Here is an 8,154-nt window from a genome sequence, read left to right as displayed (position 1 = left end):
CCCCCCCCCCCACCCCCATTGGGCTCCCCTCAACTCTGCTCTGGCTGTGCTGTCGGGCGGGGGGGAGGGCATCATCTTAGGGTGCCCCCCCCCCAGCAAAAATAAAAGTTGGCACCTATGCCACTTTCCAACACACAGAGGGGCTATTGGAGAAACCAAGGCTGAAGCACAAGAGGTCTGAGTAAGGTACATGACAGACACAACTGAAAACGAGCTGCTGACGCAACGCATCGGTAATGATAGCTTGTCAGCTTGTTACCTGACCTCTCTGTCACAGCCATCCTCACCAGCCTTGCCCAGCCCCACCTTACACCCATGATTTGTCATTTCTTTCTATGCTGGGACTAGCAAAGATCAGCCCCTGGCGGGTGCTCAGTACCTACGGCAGCTGAAGTCATGTAGTGGTGAAGGTATTCAGGACCAGCTTGGCCCCATGATCATGATCTCATAATGCTGAGGGTCCTGTCTCTTTAAAATGGCCAGTGGAGTGCCAGGCATCCCTATGGAGAATCAGAGGAATAAAAAACATTTGCTGTGCCAGTTCCACCAAAGCAGAGAAATGGAGTCAGCATCTACCAACAAGGTAAATGGAGGCAGCATGTACCAAAACCAGCCACTGCAGATGGCTCCTGCAGAAACCTCTTGTGTTCTCCAACAGGCCCAAATTGCTGCTGAAAGTCACTCTGGTGAAGCTTGAGGATGAGCAGGGTCTGTAACAGCTGCTGCCTGACCTAACAGACCTCCCCATTCCCTGTGCTTTCTCCTCTTTGAGATCCTGTTGCCTGAGAGAGCTGGGTGGATGGAAAGAGCCCAGATCAAGGCTGCTGGGCTATAGCCTAATGAGCCCTGAGGGGCAAGCATGTTCTGTGGGAAGGGTTAGACTATCTTCACTCACCTGAATCCTCTGGGTTTTGCTCTGAACTGAAAGAGGAACTGGCCAGGACGGTCCTGTTAGGGTAGCTTGTTATGTTTAATGCTTTGAAGTTGTACCTGCTTATAGTATTGTTTATATTTAGGCTTATTTAATCATTGCTTAAGTTTTGTCCTTATTAACTTTTTAAATTAGCTGGCTTTGAGTTGTTTTTGTAGAGCTTATAGGTGCTCATTATATATCTTTTTATTTTTATCACTGTGAGAAGTTTTTTTTTAACATAACAATGGCCTTGTTACCAGCTCCAATTAACTGAACTTGGCACTAACCAGCTGAATCAGAGGGATGAAAGGATTGGATATATTAATGAAAGGCGATAAGGGAGACCAATGGACAATGCCCAAAGTAAGACACCAGAAAAAGGCCAGATTAAGAGGTGTGCTTGTGATGGGTCTGTTAGACAAAAAACATGCTGATGGGATAAAAGATGGACAGTATGCTGACTGCAGAGAGACCAATCTGAAAGCAAAGAGTCATCAAAGGAGTGAAGCTGAAGAAAAGCATAAAAGTGGGGAGCAAGAAAGTTTGTCATCATCGTCATAAATCCAGCCTTCAACACCTGTCTGGACCATCCAAGCCCACAACGTACCCTTTGCTTCCAGGAACTGAGTGGCTGTCTTTTCTGTTAAGCAAAGTAACATCTGGTATTGGGTGATATTACTGTACTGAATGTTTTTCTCTCTCTGAATATAGAAAATGCTAAGATAATACTTGGTGTACTAATGAAGTTAGACTTTGATTTTAGGACACTGAGTTGTCTGTATTTGTATTTCACATTCCATTTAAGGGTTAATCGTGTTTTAACAGTCCCTTAGGATTATCTGGGAGACAGTTGTGCTAACAGTCCCACTGCACAAACTGTGCCACTAAAGATGAGACACATTCCCTGGACTAGCTGTCATTAACCACCTTGCTGCTTAAACTGTGTCTAGTCCTGTTATCCCAGATGAAGGCCCGAGAAGTATTTAAGCCACCAGCTCTGATCTCTACCTCTCTTTACTGCAGAAAGCCAACAGAGAGCAACAGCATCACCTGCGAACAGGAATGCTTGGTGCTTTCTTCAGAAGGAAAAACCTGCCATAAACTGAAAAGTCAATCATCTATCCATTGGGAAACAAAACTGCAGCACAGGGGAAATGGAGGGTAGGAGAAGGTTCGTAAATCTTGAGGACCAGTCAGAGCAAAGAAATAGAAACCCTTGGGTCTGGAATGGAAGCTGCTTAACTGGCCAGAACTACAGAAGTGATAGAGAGCCTGGAACAGAAAAGGAAACGGGATGGGAAGGGCCAAATAGGCTGAATGGCAGAGGTCAGGCAGGATTTGAGCTGAAGAAGCATCATCCCTTAGAAAATGAAAACGCAGCTCACCTGAAGGCAAAGGAAAGAAATCTACACTGTGGCAGGTGGAGTGTAGGAGGGATACCAGGGAATATTAGCAGAAAATTGCCAAGGTTAGAAAAACAAGCCATGGTAGATTCTTTAAGGATCACTGAGGGAAAACACCTGCAAGGGAATTGGAGCACCTGTTAGACACCCCCAGGAAATGAAAGAAGCAATTAAGGAGGGAAGGACATCGCAGAGAAACTAAATGATTTCTCTGCATTGGTCTCCCCCCACAGTGAATGGTGATGCACCGCCTAGATAGGCCTATTCTTCTGAGGTAATAGAGGTACGCAGCACTACTGACTGCGGTGCCCAAGACAGGGCATGCTGGAGCAGAATACCGTATTAAAGAGTGCATTCCCATGGACAGGTGATCTTCCATGATTCAGCTGGAGGGTGAAGAAGGTGAGCAGAGGCAGGAATTTGGGGGTAAATACTTATTTGTCGGAAAATACTGATTCATTAATACTGTGGGGGAGGAGCCAATTTCCACATGCTTTTAAATGCAAAAACATTTTTGCAAAAAAGCCTCGTAATTATCCACACCAAAACGAATCCACTTACAACAACAATTCATCCTCTGACAACAGCGAGGAAAAGATCAACCCCCAAAACCATCAGATTGGACACCTCGCAGTGGACGCAACTCTAAACTTGGCCATTATATTGACTGCTTCAGGGAAAGAATGAACAATGAAATAATCAGCAATACATACCACCATAACAACCTCTCCCTGTGAGAGAGAAGGGCCATAGGCTCTAAGATCTAACTGCCCAATAGTAATAAAACCAGCAGATAAAGGAGGAGCCATAGCCACCCTTAACTGTGAAGACTACATAAAAAAAGCCAACAGACAACTCTTTGCCATCACCTACTACAAAAAACTACAGGAAGATCCTACTCTCCTTTTCACCTTGAAACTCAAAACTACCATCAAATCATTTCCATCAGAACTGCAAAAAAACTACAGACCTTGATGCCCCCACTACCTAACCCAGGGACTTTTTACATGCTCCCTAAAATTCACAAACAAGGGAACCCCGGCAGACCTATCATATCCAACCCTGGAACCCTAACTAAGGAAATATCAGGTTTCATTGAATCAATCCTAAAACCTCTTGTCACCCAAACAGCAAGTTTTGTCCAAGACACTACCGACTTTCTATGAACACATAAAAGCATAGACCACCTTCCCAGCAACACCCTCCTAGCCACCATCGATATTACCAGTTTATATACCAACATCCCACATCAGGATGGTATCCAAGCCTACCTTACATACCTACAAGAGCAAGATGACAACTCAGAGTACAGATCCGAAGATATTACTGACCTTATACACTTCATCCTCACAAACAACAACTTCACTTTCAATAACCAACGCTTCCTCCAGACCATGGGCACAGCTATAGGCACCAAAATAGTGCCACAGTATGCCAAACTTTTTATGAGGCACCTGGAAGAAGAATTCCTCAAGAACTGCACCATCAAACATTGCTATACTTAAGATATATCAATGACTTCTTCATAATTTGGACTGAAAACCTGCAATCTATGATTGAATTCCATCAGAAATTTAACAATCATCACCCCTCCATCCAACTATCTCTTGAATACTCAAGCACCAACATCTCCTTTTTAGATGCAATAATCACTATCCAGAATGGTAAAATACAGACCATGATATACAAGAAACCCATCAACCAACATACATATCTGCACAGAACCAGCAATCACCCTAAACACACCAAGAAAGCTGTAATATGCAGCCAAGCCCTCTGATGCCACTGAATTTGCACTGAAGAGAAAACCCATGATCGTCACCTCACAAATCTCAAAAAAGCATTCACTCAGCAAGAACACTCCTCCAGAGAGATGGATTGCACTTTTGAAAGAGCCACCCAGATACCATGTGAAATTCCACAAATTTTAACACCATCCTTTGTAGCTCTTGTCAACCCTCTCTGAGATGACAGTCCTGTAGGGGAATTCTTAGATGTTTCCCAAGGCAGAAGATGCCTGGGAGCAGATCAGTAATTGTAGTGCTCCATTGATCAACTGCAATTTGTTCTTAAGAGAGAGATAGTGTTAAAAATGAACTCCATGATGACATGGAGAAAGCAGGGCCTTGCTGAAAAATACAATTAATTAATTGTATTAATTGCAGACTCAATTAACTGTATGGTTATAATTGCAAAGCCAAATAAAGAACCGATATGCATTGATCCTCCTGTTTTAAATAAAGTCATAAAATGTAAACACCGTCCTATGAAAACTGCTGAAGCAGTGGCAACGAAGCTCTCTGAAGCAAAAGTATTTGGAGCATTAATGAAGGGGATGCACTTTGGCAGGTTACATTACATGAATCAAGCTGCAACCTGGTGAGTTTTAATGCACCTTTTGAACATTTCAGATTTAAGGAAATGCCATTTGGTATTAATTCTGCTCCCATGGTATCTCAGAGAGTAATTTCATGAGTCTTTGAGGCATTACAAGGTGTTATATTGGATAATGTTTTACTTTGGCTTAGGGTACTTAAAGAACTTTGTGAAAGTCTTGGGAAAGTTTTGCAGAGAGTGAGAGAAAAATATGTTGCATGCATATGCTTAACTCCCATCAATAATTGGTCTAGCAGAAGTTCTTTCTATTGGATGTAAATTGAGCAAAGATGGCTTAATTGCTAATCCAGATACACCAAAAGCAATAACTGGAATGCCTACTCCACCATGTTAACTGGATCTCCAGAAAATGATGGGAATGATTAACCATTTGAAAAACTCATTCTAAATGTATATATGTATCCAAAATATTTAATAAGCCCTTTTGGGCATCATTGGAAAATTACATTTCTTGGCACTGGAAATGGTGACAGAAACAGGAGTCTGAGCCACTCAGAATAGAGCTAGTTTATGAAGCACAGGCTAAGCTAGTGCAGCCTACACATTTTATGAGACTGACCTGATGAAAGAGCTAGAATTAGACCTCTCTCTCTATCTGGGGCAACATTGGCCAGGCAGGGATGGAATTAGTGGAGAGGACAGTGTTCTACATATTAGAGAAGAACTTATTTTTTCCCCAGCTCTGGGGAAAGAGCCACTCACTAAAATACACGGCAGCCATCCAGATACTGAAAAATATAAGCAAAGGCAAGGTATATTTTGTTCTAGCCTGGCCTAAGTTCTCAGATAACAGTAATGAGAGCTTGTTGTGATATAATTGCTGCATAAAAAGCCCCTGGGAGAGCCAATCCAAGGGCATAATATGTAGAGAGACAATGCAAAAGCAAGGAAAGCATTTATTTGAATTTGACAAAGAGACTAATTACTGTTAGTTGACTACTACTCTGAATTCAAGGATATTTCAAAGCAAAGAAACACAAGTGGTATTTATCCCTCTTAAACACATAGTACACAACACAGTGGATATGAGAGGGATGATGGAACCCGTTTGGCAACTGCCAAACTTCAGAAATTCACCAAGACCTCACCAGGATATTGCAAAGGGGCAAAACAGCTGCGAGAGCTCTTCAGACAGCAAAACATCCCTTACATCTTCTTTTGTCAAAACATCCCAGGGGTCTTGTTTTGAGAAGCCTAAAGATGCCTCCTACCCTGCTGTAGAGAATCATCAATAGAAGATTTGGCCTCCCCAGCACAGATGCCAATGGGTAGAGGAATAAAGAAAAGGGGCTAATGTGGTTCCCATTTTCAAAAAAGGGAGGAAGGAGGACCCGGGAAACTATAGGCCAGTCAGTCTTACCTCGATCCTGGGTAAGCTTTTTGAGAGAATTATCCTGGCACATGTCCACGAGGGGCCAGCAGGGGAGATTATGCTTAGGGGCAACCAACACGGGTTCATTAGAGGCAGGTCCTGTCAGACCAACCTGGTGGCCTTCTACGACCAGGTCACCAAATCCTTAGATGCAGGAGTAGCAGTGGATATAGTCTTCCTGGACTTTTGGAAGGCCTTTGACACTGTCTCCTACCCCGTTCTCATTAAAAAACTAGGGGACTGTGGCGTCGACACCTACACAGTCAATTGGGTCATTGACTGGCTGGAGGGTCGCACCCAGAGAGTGGTGGTGGAGGAGTCTTATTCGACCTGGAGGGATGTGGGCAGTGGGGTCCCCCAGGGCTTGGTCCTCAGGCCCGCACTGTTCAACGTCTTCATCAGCGACTTGGACGAGGGGATAAAAAGCACCCTGTTCAAATTCACAGATGACACTAAGATGTAGGGGGATGTGGGCACGCTAGAAGGGAGGAATAGGCTGCAATGGGACCTAGACAGGTTACAGGGGTGGACGGATGAGAACAGGATGGGTTTCAACACTGAGAAGTGCAAGGTACTGCACTTGGGGAGGAAGAACCAGCGCCATACTTACAGGCTGGGGAACTCCCTTCTTGTCAGTGCAGAGGCAGAAAAGGATCTTGGAGTCATTATTGATGCCAAAATGAATGTCCCAGGGAAAGAGAGGGAAGAAGTAACAAGGAGTACTCACTGGCAACAGGAGATGCAGCACAGCAGGGGCAGAAAGAAGAGCCCGTGTGGCTCATCAGCCACCTCTTTATCCAATTAAGGCCGGCCGGTGACGTCAGCTGCAAACGCTGGCCAGTGGAGATAAAAATAGAGGCTGATGCCACGGAGGTAAAAGGAGGAGGAGGAGAGAGCAGTGAGAAAAGGGAGCTGCAGCCACCTCTGGGAGGGAAGAGGATCTCCGTGGGACCCGCAGAGCCCAATAAGCTGGGGGCAGACACAAACAGTGTGGGGAAGAGCGCCTCATCGGGAGCACGGACAGAAAGGCGAGTGAGTGGCAGGCACTCCAGATTTGGAGATGGAGTCAGAGCCGCAGCTGACGCTTGAGTGGACCGCAGCTGGGAGTATTGGGATGACCAGGGCGAGAAGGGAGCCATGCCACAGCAAAAAGACCCCGGGGAGAGACCCAAGGGGGTTACAATTGGGGCGGGTATTGCCGCCAGTCCCATTTGGGTCGATGGGAGAATGGGAGTGAATCCCGGAGGCGAATGGCAGTAAGAAGAGTGTTCCCAAGCTAGAGCAAGGGGAAGAATATTAAGGGGACAGGGCGTAGCCACGTCAGGAGGTGGCTCATCACATTAGTGTTTTGTTGACGCGTTTCTGTTTGGTTGCCCTGTGTGAAGGGGGAGAGTAGAAGGTACTGGGAGTATCCCTGAGGAACGGGGCCAAGGGAGAACCTTGGAAGTTTTTTTTGTGTTTCCCCAAAGAAGAGGTGGAGGCAGGAAAGGCAGAGGGGGCAGGCCCGCACGGGCGAACCTGACCACAGGCGATGAGTACACAGACATCAAGTCGTGAGACATGACTCCACAAAAGGGAACGAGGCCGACGGAGGGATGACTCACATGAGGGGGCGTGAGGCCAGGGTGTAGGGGTGGCGGAGCCCTGTGAATGACTGCCGGGCGAACCACGGGCTGCTGAGCAAACCCGATGACCAGTCCCATCTACTGAAGAACAACAAGTCATGGCAGAAGAGGACGGGGAAGGTGACTCAAGGAGGAGACACCTGCTTGGTCAATGACACGAGCCCATAGGACACCCTACGTTTACCACCAGGGCGAAAGTCGCATGAGAATGGATATTCGAAGCCCGGTGGCCACAACGAACATGGGCCGACAGTGGGGATGTGGCCAGAAAGGCCAACTGTACCTTGTCCTACATCCACAGATGCATCTCAAGCAGGTCCAAGGTGATCCTTCCCCTCTATGCAGCACTGGTCAGGCCACAGTTGGAGTACTGCATCCAGTTCTGGGCGCCGCACATCAGGAGGGATGTGGACAACATGGAGAGGGTCCAGAGGAGGCCACTTG

At 46.0% G+C, this 8,154-nt stretch overlaps 2 long non-coding RNA genes across 3 annotated transcripts in view; one reads left to right on the top strand and one right to left on the bottom strand.

The window, feature by feature from the left end:
• LOC109300466 overlaps positions 1-8,154 on the bottom strand; it is a 19,393-nt gene that overhangs the window by 9,138 nt on the left and 2,101 nt on the right. The window contains exons 1-2 of one of the 2 annotated variants that reach the window (XR_002098242.1): positions 605-697; positions 380-500 (exon numbers count right to left, since the gene is read on the bottom strand). This is a non-coding gene — a long non-coding RNA (uncharacterized LOC109300466). Of the gene's footprint in view, positions 1-379; positions 501-604; positions 698-8,154 lie in introns of those variants that run through there. The other variant, XR_002098243.1, reaches the window with a different exon arrangement.
• Positions 1,490-2,282, top strand: LOC109300468. Its single transcript, XR_002098245.1, has 2 exons — positions 1,490-1,582; positions 1,937-2,282. It is a non-coding gene; the product is annotated as an uncharacterized LOC109300468 (long non-coding RNA).

This window comes from Gavialis gangeticus, unplaced genomic scaffold, assembly GCF_001723915.1.
Source record: "Gavialis gangeticus isolate Ggan-Ray unplaced genomic scaffold, GavGan_comp1, whole genome shotgun sequence".
In the NCBI taxonomy this organism is placed as follows: Eukaryota; Metazoa; Chordata; order Crocodylia; family Gavialidae; genus Gavialis; species Gavialis gangeticus.
The sequence above is the reverse complement of the archived record's forward strand: the minus strand, read 5'-3'. Positions and strand labels throughout refer to the sequence as shown.